Below are 15,229 nucleotides of genomic sequence, written 5' to 3'. Positions count from 1 at the left end.
CGGACATTCCCACACCCTTGTTTTTCTTCTTCTTCGGTGGGGTTTTAGGGCGGACTACAACCTGAAAAATTGTGTATTGCCACCTGCTTCTGGATGCAGAAAAGGAAAAGGGAAAACTAAAACTTTTAACTCCCTCTTTATGTTCGAAAAACATCATAAACAAAAAAAACGTAATCCTCAGTCATTAAAATTCACTCAGAGCCCTACAGGAATCAGGGGACCTGAGAGAACAGAACTGCTCCAGCCAGTATTCTATGCAGCTCTTCGTCTGTGATATCATTCAATCCTAAGAAGCCTTCAGCTGCAGATATGATGATAACAATCTTTCTTGAATTCTTATCAACTCCAAAAGTGCAGTTTATTAACATATCAATAAATACCAAAAAGTCATTTTTTCACTATGACTCTGAAATCTTAATGTTTTAATGTTTGTTGAAACGGTTAAAGAGCGGTAACATTTAAAATGTCAGTAGTTGTGTAGCAAATGTATGCTAATTAACACTGTTTATAGTTTATAAAGGTTTTTAAGAATGTGAAGTGAGAACGTTGGTTTGGTGTCTCTTGGTCAAACAGTTCTAGAGTTAATGTTGGTGAATTATGTTATCCTAATTTATGCAAATATGAATTGATATAGTATATAAGGTTTCAAGAATTTAGTGACACGCTGGACAGCTCTTACCCTGGCAATCTCTTCCTCCTTCAACCTAACAGGTGTTACACAGGATTTAGCTAGTTAAAATAAAGTGTATTTCTATGTAATGACTTATTACTCATTACCAAGTGAAAATACCTTCAAACAAAACATGAGCTTCAACTTTGGTCAACTTTTTTGCAACCTGTAAAAATGGCTTAAATTTCTTACAAAGTAATATGTTTTATTGTTAATAAATTGATTAATTAATCAAAGATATATGCCTACACAATAACATAATTCTGTAGCCTAGATCATCGTTTCCCAACTCCAGTCTTAGAGTATCAACAACAGTACACATGTTTGTTGTAGCCCCGGACAAAGACATCTGATTCAACTCATAGAGGGCTTGATGATTAGTTGACATATTGAGTCAGCTGTGTTTGTCTGGGATTCAATAAAAATGTGTACTATTTGGTGTACTCTAGGACTGGAGTTGGAAACGCTGGCCGAGATAGCTAAATTAGAAAAACGGGCTTGCCCTTTTCTTCCCTTTTTTAACATTACAAAATGTACATCGACAACTGTCTCTGTCTACATCTGTTTCTTTCTTGTAAGCATTTGATCATCCGGGAGTCTGACCTCTTGTAGGAATCTGTGATTATACATGATTTCATGATTTCTATAGTTTAGGCATATAGCTAGGCCTACCTAGCGATCTAGTTATTTGTTGTGTTATCCCACAAGCAATAATAGTGCTTGCTAACACTAATAAGTAAGCTAGTGTTTAGCTACATTCAAAAGGAACTAACGTTACTCAGTGAGTTGACACAAGTAGCTAGTTAGCTAGCGAGTTGTGACTAAAGAATAATTGCCAAGGTTAGAAAACTAGCTAGCTACCTAGCATGGTAGCTAATCCCAAAAAAACTCAACAGATTGCATGGAAAGTATATTGTGTAGATGGTAACTAGCTAGCTAGCTAGCCTAGTTGGTAGGCAGAACAAAAATGCCAGCTAACATTTGATAGCTAGCTACAGTTAGCCAATACTAGGCTAGCTAGCAAACTACCTATGCTAAATCGTCTAGCAGAATTATATATCCCAAAATGCTGAACCAATTGCATGGAAAACCTACTTTCTGTCCACTGTGTTGATGCTTTTGACCTACATTACAACAGTTTGTTTCTTTCACAGCAATCATTCATGTCTGGATTTTGCAAACTGACCTTCTTCTCGACATAATGTCAGTGTCAATTCTTGGGATAGATAAATAATTGCACCAATGCATCCCATCCAAAAGTGAGAATGTTCTTGAACCATGAAAACCCTTGCAAGGTTACATGATGGAATAAGAGTCTTCTGATAATTTAAGTGCATTTATAAAACATTATTCAACCAAGCTTAATAGGTTCATAATTTGGCAATTATCTCACGATTTTAACCATAACTGTTTATTCATGTGTCTACATATTTTTTATTGATGGTTAAAGTAATTGACCCATTGTCAAATGCACCATTAAATTATGGCAGGCCAGGCGCAGTGCACGCTAACTAAGGTTGCCAGGTGCACGGTGTTTCGTCTGACAAATTGGTGCGGCTGGCTTCCGGGTTGGATGCGCAGTGCGGCTTGGTTGGGTTGTGTATCGGAGGACGCGTGACTTTCAACCTTCATCTTTCCCGAGCCCTTATGGGAGTTGTAGCGATGAGACAAGATAGTAGCTACAAACAATTGGATACCACGAAATTGTGGAGGAAAAAGAATGTGAAATGTCAGAATAATAGTAGAGTGATTTATTTCATCTTTTTTCATCACATTCCCAGTGGGTCAGAAGTTTACATACACTCAATTAGTATTTGGTAGTCTTTGTCTTTGTCTTTAAATAGTTTAACTTAACTTGGGTCAAACGTTTCAAGTAGCCTTCCACAAGCTTCCCACAATAAGTTGGGTGAATTTTGGCCCATTCCTCCTGACAGAGCTGGTGTAACTGAGTCAGGTTTGTAGGTCTCCTTGCTCGCACACGCTTTTTCAGTTCTGCCCACAGATTCTCTATAGGCTGGAGGTCAGGGCTTTCTCATGGCCACTCCAATACCTTGACTTTGTTGTCCTTAAGCCATTTTGCCACAACTTTGGAAGTATGCTTGGGGTCATTGTCCAATTGGAAGACCCATTTGCGACCAAGATTTAACTTCCTGACTGATGTCTTGAGATGTTGTCTTGGAGCAGTGGCTTCTTCCTTGCTGAGCGGCCTTTCAGGTTATGTCGATTTAGGACTCGTTTTACTGTGGATATCGATACTTTTGTACCTTTTTCCTCCAGCATTTTCACAAGGTCCTTTGCTGTTGTTCTGGGATTGATTTTGCACGAAAGTACGTTCATCTCTAGGAGACAGAACGCATCTCCTTCCTGAGCGATATGACAGCTTTGTGGTCCCATGGTGTTTATACTTGCGTGCTATTGTTTGTACAGATGAACGTGGTATCTTCAGGTGTTTGGAAATTGCTCCTAAGGATGAACCAGACTTGTGGAGGTCTACAATAGTTTTTTCTGAGGTATTGGCTGATTTCTTTTGATTTTCCCATGATGTCAAGCAAAGAGGCACTGATGTACAGTAGTGGCCAAAAGTTTTGAGAATGACACAAATTTTCATTTTCACAAAGTCTGCTGCCTCAGTTTGTATGATGGCAATTTGCATGCACTCCAGAATGTTATGAAGAATGATCAGATGAATTGCAATTAATTGCAAAGTCCCTCAAATAAACTGAATCCCCAAAAACATTTCCACTGCATTTCAGCCCTGCCACAAAAGGACCAGCTGACATCTTGTCAGTGATTCTCTCGTTAACACAGGTGTGAGTGTTGACGAGGAGAAGGCTGGAGATCACTCTGTCATGCTGATTGAGTTCAAATAACAGACTGGAAGCTTCAAAAGGAGGGTGGTGCTTGGAATCATTGTTCTTCCTCTGTCAACCATGGTTACCTGCAAGGAAACACGTGCCGTCATCATTGCTTTGCACAAAAAGGTCTTCACAGGCAAGGATATTGCTGCCAGTAAGATTGCACCTAAATCAACCATTTATCGGATCATCAAGAACTTCAAGGAGGGCAGTTCAATTGTTGTGATGAAGGCTTCAGGGCTCCCAAGAAAGTCCTGCAAGCGGCAGGACTGTCTCCTAAAGTTGATTCACCTGCGAGATCGGGGCACCACCAGTACAGAGCTTGCTCAGGAATGGCAGCAGGCAGGTGTGAGGGCATCTGCACGCACAGTGGGTCTAAGACTTTTGGAGGATGGCCTGGTGTCAAGAAGGGCAGCAAAGAAGCCACTTCTCTCCAGGAAAAACATAAGGGACAGACTGATATTCTGCAAAAGGTACAGGGATTAGATTGCTGAGCACTGGGGTAAAGTCATTTTCTCTGATGAATCCCCTGTTTGGGGCATCCGGAAAAAAGCTTGTCCGGAGAAGACAAGGTGAGCGCTACCATCAGTCCTGTGTCATGCCAACAGTAAAGCATCCTGAGACCATTCATGTGTGAGGTTGCTTCTCAGCCAAGGGACTGGGCTCACTCACAATTTTGCCTAAGAACACAGCCATGAATAAAGAATGGCACCAACACATCCTCCGAGAGCAACTTCTCCCAACCATCCAGGAACAGTTTGGTGACGAACAATGCCTTTTCCAGCATGATGGAGCACCTTGCCATAAGGCAAAAGTGATAACTAAGTGGCTCGGGGAACAAAACCTGGATATTTTGGGTCCATGGCCAGGAAACTCCCCAGCCCTTAATCCCATTGAGAACTTGTGGTCAATCATCAAGAGGCGGGTGGACAAACAAAAACCCACGAATTCTGACAAACTCCAAGCATTGATTATGGAAGAATGGGCTGCCATCAGTTAGGATGTGGCCCAGAAGTTAATTGACAGCATGCCAGGGCAGATTGCATAAGTCTTTAAAAAGAAGGGTCAACACTGCAAATATTGACTCTTTGCATCAACTTCATGTAATTGTCAATAAAAGCCTTTGCCACTTATGAAATGCTTGTAATTATACTTTCGTATTCCATAGTAACATTTGGCAAAAAATATCTAAAGACACTGAAGCAGCAAACATTGTGGAAATTAATATTTGTGTCATTCTCAAAACTTTTAGCCACGTCTCTAAACTTCCGACTTCAACTGTATATTCGGAGAGCCTGTTTCTGTCCTGCCCTTGAGTTTGGTGCTGGGCATGTCATGTCCATAGGCTCTTAATCGCAAACTATCTGAACTTGTCAAAAACATAAGTTTGTCTAGCTGTGTCCAGTCCAGGTAGTGCTTGTACAGGCAGACCATATCAGCATTGAGCAGCAGCTGAATCCTGGTCCCGACTGAGTCCAAACGCCCCTTGGCGACAACACCAGGCTCCAGAGCATCGAAGCTGTAAAACAGGGAATAGCAAAAACAAATTGAGAAGATATTACAACCTTGCACAACACCAATTCACCTCCCAAGTTTAGATAATAACAACGACCTCATACAAGCAATGAAAATGATATTCACCTGAAGTGCTGGTACTGCTTGAACTGTGGCTGCGGCCTGAAGTATGGAGTATGGAGGTGTTGTTGCCAGTCATATCTTTCCACCAGCATCGTACCATCCTCCAGTCCAACCAGCTGTGGGATGTTGACCCTTGTCACAGTGCTGTCCTTCACAACACCAGCAATCTCAGACAAAGTGTTCACTCTGGTCTTTCTGAAGTGTTGCTTGAGGAGGCAAACTTGGTGTGGCCTGTGATCAGGAAGTGAAGTTCCAGACTGTGGTGCAGCATGTGCATGGTCCGCCAGGCACAATTCCAGAGCACTGGCTTGTTCTTGTTTTGGCTACTGCAGTTATCACAATTCATGTCCACACGTGTTTCCCCAAGTCTGTAGTTGGTAAAAAAAAATGGTGCATGTAGTTGATGACTGCACTGCTGCCTTTGCTGAATGACATGCCTTCATCAATCAAGCAGTTGACTTGTTGTGGTATTCCTTCACAGCAGACACCAAACAAGTCACACTTGCGAGGAGTTAAAAAGTAGATGTGGCCTGGCTACATAGGGTCAGAAAAATAGTGCACCTGCAAACAACAAAATAACATTAAGATAAGTTAATGAAAGGAAAAGGTCACGTAAAACATCATTTTTTAATGCATCATTATCAGGTAAGTTTCACTTCCCTACAAATGTGCAGAGCAGCAGCACTGCATACAGAAACATCATCTTGGAAAGTGGAAGTTAAAATAACACACAGCCCGACTACACATACCTCTGGAAAAAACAGAAATAATGTGAGATCAATAAAAGTAGTACCAATCATGTTGAAGGTGAATTAAATAATCAAAACATGTTTTTGATGCTTTACATATCAAGTGTTGCCACACTGCTGCTTTGTCATATGGGATGGCAGCAGCTTTCCACCAAAGTGTTTGTGTCCTGGGTGGCATCCTGGTAATACTATTGCATTATCCTCTGAGTAGTTGTTGATAAAGTACACCACTCACTGCAAGTCCTCATGCTTCAGGTGTAACCTGTTCTTGCTTGGGTGAGCTCTTTGATGGGAGCCATTAGACCATTCTCCTTGTATAACTGGTGTAGGAGAGCCAGGTGTGTTCTACTCATGCTGAAAGACAAATTCCAGATACAAATATTTTAGCATCATTATACAATAGATAGCCATAATCACTGTCAGATACACCTGGCTAACTTGATGGGACATGTAATCATCTGGCGAAGTGGAGTCTTTTGTTTAGACATGCTAGATAAACAATGAACCATAATCCATAGAGTACTAGCAATACAAATCGTTTGTCATAGCTATCTAAAGTTAACCAAATAGGTTCAATGTTATCTAGCTAGCTAACATTAGGATATAACCAGCCATGCGAAATGGCATTCTGAGATGACATTAATGCACACAGATCATAAAGGTAATGTTAGCTAGCAAGCCTGCCATCTGACATCAGCTAACTTGGGGTCTTTTGTTTAGACATGTAGCTAGCTAGCTAAACAATGAACCATAATCCCAATACATAGAGAACTAGCAATACAAACCGATTGTCATAGTTAGCTAAAGTTAACCAAATATAGGTTCAATGTTAGCTCGCTAACATTAGGCTTTAACTTGCTATGCGAAATGGCATTCTGAGAACATTACTACACACAGGACATAAACATAATGTTAGCTAGTTGAGCCAGACATCTAACGTCAGCTAGCTAACAGTAAGCTTTAACTTACAATGAAAACAACTTTCTGACAAAATTTGAAACGTATAATATCTGAAACTGTAGCTAGTCTCTTAACCATATACATGGATGAATGCTTCACGACAGACTGCAAACCTTTTCATTAAAACCACTGTGCGGTTTGATGCAAACCTTACTCTGCTACTTACCAAATTCACGTTGTTTACTTTTTAATGACCGTTTATTGTTTATTCCCATTGCTCAACTTTTGTCATTCAATTTTTTTTCACCGCGGACGCTTTATCTGGATGTGGTTCGTCAGGACTTCCACCAGCCGAAGCTAAGTAGTAACATTGACATGATGCCTTCCAATTGCAGTCACTGTACTTATAATATACAGGAGAACGATCGCCTTATGGGGAGGATAGATGTGTTGTCATTCCAGCTTCAGACGCAATCGTTAGGCAAGGTTAATTTAAGTGTAGGAAAGTATGAAACACTGTCTGTGACACCAGTAAGTACAGATAGTAGTATAAATCCCCTTGCACAGTCCCCGCAGCTGGACAATTTTCTAATGGCTTCTGGAGGGAAATGCTGTAGGAATGCTCAACCGGTGTCGCTCATTCAGCTACAGAAACTTTCAACCGGTTCTCCCAATTAAGCAGCGGGTCGGAGTCAGGGGCCGAGCCTTCTCTGGCCTCTACTCCTCCCTTTACGGGGTCTGAGCCACCGAAGCCTCCCACCATTAGCTCTGACAAGTGGAAAACCCTAGTCATTGGTGACTCTATTACTCGCAGTATTAGAATTAAAATGAATCATCCAGCGATCATACACTGTTTACCAAGGGGCAGGGATACGGATGTTAAGGCTAATCTGAAGATGGTGCTGGCTAAAGCTAAAACTGGCGAGTGTAGAGAGTATAGGGATATTGTTATCCACGATGGCACCAACGATGTTAAGATGAAACAGTCAGAGGTCACCAAGCGCAACATAGCTTCAGCGTGTAAATCAGCTAGAAAGATGTGTCGGCATCGAGTAATTGTCTCTGACCCCCTTCCAGTTAGGGGGAATGATGAGCTCTACAGCAGAGTCTCACAACTCAATTGCTGGTTGAAAACTGTTTCTGGCCCTCCCAAAAGATAGAATTTGTAGATAATTGTCCCTCTTTCTGGGACTCACCCACAAACAGGACCGAGCCTGGCCTGCTGAGGAGTGATGGACTCCATCCTAGCTGGAGGGGTGCTCTCATCTTACCTACGAACATAGACAGGGCTCTACCTCCCCTAGCTCCACAATGAGATAGGGTGCAGGCCAGGCAGCAGGCTTGTTAGCCAGCCTGCCAGCTTAGTGGAGTCTGCCACTAGCACAGTCAGTGTAGTCAGCTCAGCTATCCCCATTGAGACTGTGTCTGTGCCTCGACCTAGGTTGGGCAAAACTAAACATGGCTGTGTTCGCCTTAGCAACCTCCTCCATTCCTGCCATTATTGAAAGAGATTGTGATACCTCACATCTTAAAATAGGGCAACTTAATGTTAGATCCCTCACTTCCAAGGCAGTCATAGTCAATGAACTAATCACTGATCATAATCTTGAAGCGATTGGCCTGACTGAAACATGGCTTAAGCCTGATGAATTTACTGTGTTAAATGAGGCCTTGCCTTCTGGTTACACTGGTGACCATATCCCCCGCTCATCCCAAAAAGGCATTTACGATAGCAAATTTAAATTTACAAAAAAACTAAGTTTTTGTGTTTTGAGCTTCTAGTCATGAAATCTACACAGCCAACTAAATCACTTTTTATAGCTACTGTTTACAGGCCTCCTGGGCCATATACAGCATTCCTCACTGAGTTCCTATCGGACCTTGTAGTCATGGCAGATAATATTCACATTTTTGGTGGCTTTAATTTTCACATGGAAATGTCCACAGACCCACTCCACAAGGCTTTCGGGGACCATCATTGGCTCATTGGGTTTTGTCAAACATGTCTATGGACCTACTCACTGCTACAGTCATATTCTGGACCTAGATTTGTCCAGTGGAATACATTTTGTGGATCTTAATGTTTTCCTCATAATCCTGGACTATCGGACCACCATCTTATTATGTTTGCAATCACAACAAATAATCTGCTCAGATCCCAACCAAGGATCATCAAAAGTAGTGCTATAAATTCTCGGACAATCCAAAGATTCCTAGATGCCCTTCCATTCTCCCTCCACCTGCCCAAGGATGTCACAAATCACTTAACCATTACAAAAATCACTTAACCATCAAACTGAGGAACTCAATTTAACCTTGTGCAATACCCTAGATGCAGTCGTACCCCTAAAAACAAAACATTTCTCATAAGAAACTAGCTCCCTGGTATACAGAAAATACCCGACCTCTGAAGCAAGCTTACAGAAACTTGGAACAGAAATGGAGCTACACAAAACTGGAAGTCTTCCGACTGTCACGCCTTGGTCTTAGTACTTTGTGTTTTCTTTATTTATTTGGTCAGGCCAGGGTGTGACATGGGTTTATTTTGTGGTGTGTTTTTGTATTGGGGTTTTAGTAGGTATTGGGATTGTGGCTGAGTAGGGTTGTCTAGGAAAGTCTATGGCTGCCTGAGGCGGTTCTCAATCAGAGTCAGGTGATTATCGTTGTCTCTGATTGGGAACCATATTTAGGTAGCCCGGGTTTCACTGTGTGTTGGTGGGTGATTGTTCCTGTCTCTGTGTTTGTTGTCACAAGATAGGCTGTATAGGTTTTCACGTTTTTGTATTTTGTCGTGTTTATTCATTTATTAAACATGTATCGAACTAACCACGCTGCATTTTGGTCCGACTCCTTCGACGGAAGAAAGCCGTAACACCGACTAGCTTGAAAAGACAGTACCGTGCAGTATCGAAGAGCCCTCACTGTTGCTCGATCATCCTATTTTTCAAACTTAACTGAGGAAAATAATAACAATCCAAAATGTATTTTTGATACTGTCGCAAAGCTAACTAAAAAGCAGCATTCCCCAAGAGAGGATGGCTTTCACTTCAGCAGTGATAAATTCATGAACTTCTTTGACGAAAAGATCATGATCATTAGAAAGCAAATGACAGACTCCTCTTTAAATCTGCGTATTCCTCCAAAGCTCAGTTGTCCTGAGTCTGCACATCTCTGCCAGGACCTAGGATCAAGTGATACTATATCTCTTGACACATTGATGAAAATAATCATGGCCTCTAAACCTTCAAGCTGCATACTGGACCCTATTCCAACTAAACTACCGAAAGAGCTGCTTCCTGTGCTTGGCCCTCCTATGTTGAACATAATAAACGGCTCTCTATCCAGCAGATCTGTAGCAAACTCACTAAAAGTGTCTGTATTAAAGCCTCTCTTGAAAAAGCCAAACCTTGACCCAGAAAATATAAAAAACTATCGGCCTATATCGAGTCTCCCATTCCTCTCAATTTTTTGAGGAAAAAGCTGATAAGCAGCAACTCACTGCCTTCCTGAAGACAAACAATGTTTACAAAACGCTTCAGTCTGGTTTTAGACTCCATCATAGCACCGAGACTGCACTTTTGAAGGTGGTAAATTGCCTTTTAATGGCATCAGACCGAGGCTCTGCATCTGTCCTCGAGCTGCTGGTTTAGATCTTATCTGTCAGAAAGATATCAGTTTGTCCTCTGACAAAAAAACTGTAAATGTTGGTGTTCCTCAAGGCTCCATTTTAGGACCACTATTGTTTTCACTATATATTTTACCTCTTGGTACACAGCTGTACATTTCAATCAAACATGGTGAAGTCCCAAAATTGCACCCTCTCTGGAAGCCTGTGTTTCAGACATATGGAAGTGGATGATGTCAAATATTCTACTTTTAAACTCAGACAAAATAGAGATGCTTGTTCTAGGTCCCAAGAAACAAAGAGATCTTCTGTTAAATCTGACAATTAATCTTGATGGTTGTACAGTCGTCTCAAATTAAACTGTGAAGGACCTCTGTGTTACTCTGGACCCTGATCTCTCTTTTGACGAACATATCAAGACTGTTTCAAGGACAGCTTTTTTCTATCTATGTAACATTGCAAAAATCTGAAACTTTCTGTCCATAAATTATGCAGACAAATAAGTCCATGCTTTTGTCACTCCTAGGTTAGACCACTGCAATGCTCTACTTTCCAGCTACTCGGATAAAGCATTAAATTAACTTCAGTTAGTGCTAAACACGGCTGCTAGAATGTTGACTAGAACCCCAAAATATGATCATATCACTCCAGTGCTAGCACTCTACACTGGATTCCTATTATGTCAAGGGCTTATTTCAAGGTTTTACTGCTAACCTACAAAGCATTACATGGGCTTGCTCCTACCTATCTTTCTGATTTGGTCCTGCCGTACATACAGTTGAAGTCATAAGTTTACATACACCTTAGCCAAGTACATTTAATCTCAGTTTTTCACAATTCCTGACATTTAATCCTAGTAAAAAATCCCTGTTTTAGGGCAGTTAGGATCACCACTTTATTTTAAGAATGTGAAACGTCAGAATAATAGGAGAGAGAATTGTTTATTTCAGATTGTATTTCTTTCATCACATTCCCAGTGGGTCAGAAGTTTACATACACTAAATTAGTAGTTGGTAGCATTGCCTATAATTTTTTAAAACTTGGGTCAAACGTTTCAGGTAGCCTTCCACAATCTCCCCACAATAAGTTGGGTGTATTTTGACTCATTCCTCCTGACATAGCTGGTGTATCTGAGTCAGGTTTGTAGGCCTCCTTGCTCGCACACACCTTTTCAGTTCTGCCCACACATTTCTATAGGATTGAGGTCAAGGCTTTGTGATGGCCACTCCAATACCTTGACTTTGTTGTCTTTAAGCCATTTTGCCACAACTTTGGAAGTATGCTTGGGGTCATTTTCCATTTGGAAGACCCATTTGTGACCAAGCTTTAACTTCCTGACTGATGTCTTGAGATGTTGCTTCAATATATCCACGTAATTTTCTATCCTCATGATGCCATCTATTTTGGGAAGTGCACCAGTTCCTCCTGCAGCAAAGCAACCCCACAAAATGATGCTGCCACCCCTGTTCTTCACAGTTGGGAGGGTGTTCTTCGGCTAGCAGGCCTCCCCCTTTTTCCTCCAAACATAACAGTGGTCATTATGGCCAAACAGTTCTATTTCTCCAGTTCTCCAAAAAGTACGATCTTTGTCCCCATGTGCAGTTGCAACCCGTAGTCTGGCTTTTTTATGGATGATTTGGAGCAGTGGCTTCTTTCTTACTGAGCGGCTTTTCAGGTTATGTCGATATAGGACTCGTTTTACTGTGGATGTAGATACTTTTGTACCTGTTTCCTCCAGCATCTTCATAAGGTCCTTTGCTGTTGTTCTGGGATTGATTTGCACTTTTCTCACCAAAGTACGTTCATCTCTAGGAGACGGAACGCCTTTCCTTCCTGAGCGGTATGACGGCTGCGCGGTACAATGGTGTTTATACTTGCATACTTTTGTTTGTACAGATAAACGTGGTACCTTCAGGCGTTTGGAAATTGCTCCCAAGGATGAACCAGACTTGTGGAGGTCTACAATTTTTTTCTTAGGTCTTGGCTGATTTCTTTTGATTTTGCCATGATGTCAAGCAGGCACTGAGTTTGAAGGTAGTTTGAAGGAAGGCCTTGAAATACATCCACAGGTACACCTTCAATTGACTTAAATTATGTAAATTAGCCTATCAGATGCTTTTAAAGCCATGACATAATTTTCTGGAATTTACCAAGCTTTTTAAAGGCACAGTCAACTTAGCTTATGTAAACTTCTGACCCACTGGAATTGTGATACAGTGAATTATAAGTGAAATAATCTGTCTGTAAACAATTGTTGGAAAAATTTGTGGAGTGTTTGAAAAACGTGTTTTAATGACTCCAACATAAATGTATGTAAACTTCCATCTTCAACTGTATAAGCTGTTGATATAAAGCTTCCTTCCGTCTGTTATGTGTAGCATGAAGAGGGGTCAGATAATCAACATCAGCCACCAACTGCCTCCCCGAGAGCCCATCCATTGCTAAGCTGATGTCCAAAATCACTGGAGCAGTCTGGTAGGCTACAGCCTGGTCCCACATCTGTTTGGTCAACTCCTGTCATCACTATCATGACAATGGACATAGGAGTTGGCAAGACAGAACAGATCTGAGACCAGTCTAGAATCATAAGGGTTGCCTAAAGCTGCTGTGAAGAGACATCACATACTGTATGTCATAACTAAGAGTTTTTTCTGACCACGTTACCTGACTTGGAATAGCTCTGGATCCTAGTAAAGGTCATGATTCCAGGTCTGGTCCCCATGTGTCACAAAAAAACCTGACTCATTCCCTAATAGGTCACCTAACTGTCTAGGCATGACGGCTGCTTGCTAGCTTACCTCAATGATATGTAGTGTCACAACCATGTTGAGTTAGTTGACTGACATAACTGTAAATGATTTCTGTTAAGTCAACAGCAGTGCAAACTCACATCTCTGTCACACACACACACACAGACACACACACACACACACACACACACACACATACACACACACACGGACTACTCTAGGGAAATGTTGTTTTAATGGCAACCACAGTACCGAACTCTGTTCAACCACATGAGATCCCATTGCTCACGTTCATGTCTGTCAACACCTGTCAGCAACTAAACATGGACATGGCCATGTGTGTGCGTGTATGTGTGGACTTGGCCTGTCAAAATGACAGTATAACAGACTAATGTTGGCTCAAAACAAGCCAGCAGATTTCACACCCACTCTGCCTAACAGTTTACTCCACCATCATTTTGTTAATTAAGGACCCGTTAGAGCTGTTAGAGCTCCAACTCAATCATCAAGTTTGCACTACAGTGGTAGGCTTGATTACCAACAACGACGAGACAGCCTACAGGGAGGAGGTGAGGGCCCTCGGAGTGTGTCAGCAAAACAAAAGAGACGATCGTGGACTTTAGGAAACAGCGAAGGGAGCACCCCGCTTTCCACATTGATGGGACAGCAGTGGAGAAGGTGGAAAGTTAAGTTCCTCGGTGTACATATCACCGACAAACTGAAATGTCACAGGAAGGCAAAAAAATATCAAGGACAATAACCACCCGAGCCACTACCTGTTCACCCCGCGAGGTCAGTACAAGCTGGTACAGAGAGATTGAAAAACAGCTTCTATCTCAAGGCCATCAGACTGTTAATCAGCCACCACTGGCACAGAGAGGCGATTTCCTACCTCGAGACTTGACATCATTGGCCACTTTAATAAATGGAACACTAGTCACTTTAATAATACCACTTTAAGAATGCTTACATAAATCACATTACTCATCTCATATGTATATACCCTATATTGTATCCTTCACTAACTATTCTTTACTATCTATTGCATCTTAGCCGCTCTGTCACTGCTCATCCATATATTTTATACTTATATATTCTCATCCCATTCCTTTACTAGATCGTGTGTATTCATTTTTGTTGTGGAATTTGTTAGATATAGATTTTGTTGTGGAATTGCTAGATATTACCCGTTAGATACTGATGCACTGCCGGATCTAGAAGCAAAAGCATTTCGCTACACTCACAATAACATCTGCTTACCATGTGTATGTGACCAATAAAATGTTATTTGATTTGATTGTGAGTGAATCCATGAGTTTACCAGTCAAATTGTCAGGGTTAGAGGTTCCAAGCCCTTTCTGTTAATTGTTTTCTACAACACCTGGCTTGTTTCTTCACTTTGTTAACAGTCTATGTTATTGCAGAAATGGACTCATCTGCACAAATGCCCAGCTGTCCCGTCTTCAGTCATCTGTTCGTAAAATATTTCTCACAAAAATGCCATTGGTAGATATTCCAGTAGTACACGATGCTCCTTAAAGTCTCAAAATGTTCCCTAGAGCATATCAATGGTTAAACAATAAGCACACAGTACAGCCGATGTTTAAGAAAATATATTCAACATTTTATTGCAAAACAGTCACTCTGTTGTAATAGACTTTTTCAAATGCTGAGAAATTATTTTTTGTCCAAAAAGTATTTAGACCCCTTGACTTTTTCCACATTTTGTTACATTCTGGCCTTATTCTAAAAGTCATGAAATAAAATACAAATCTTAGGACTCTACACATAATACCCCATAATAACAAAGCGAAAAAAGGTTTAGACATTTTTGCAAATTTATTGAAAATAAAAACAGAAATGCCTTATTTGCATTAGTATTCAGACACTTTGCTATGAGACTTGAAATTGAGCTCAGGTGTATCCTGTTTCCATTGATCATGCTTAAGATGTTTCTACAACTTGGAGTCCACCCGTGGGCATGATTTGGAAAGGCATACACCTGTCTTCATAAGTTCCCACAGTTGACAGTGCATGTCAGA

Source organism: Oncorhynchus tshawytscha, linkage group LG16, assembly GCF_018296145.1.
Source record: "Oncorhynchus tshawytscha isolate Ot180627B linkage group LG16, Otsh_v2.0, whole genome shotgun sequence".
Lineage (NCBI taxonomy): Eukaryota > Metazoa > Chordata > Actinopteri > Salmoniformes > Salmonidae > Oncorhynchus > Oncorhynchus tshawytscha.
This window is presented reverse-complemented; position numbering follows the sequence as displayed.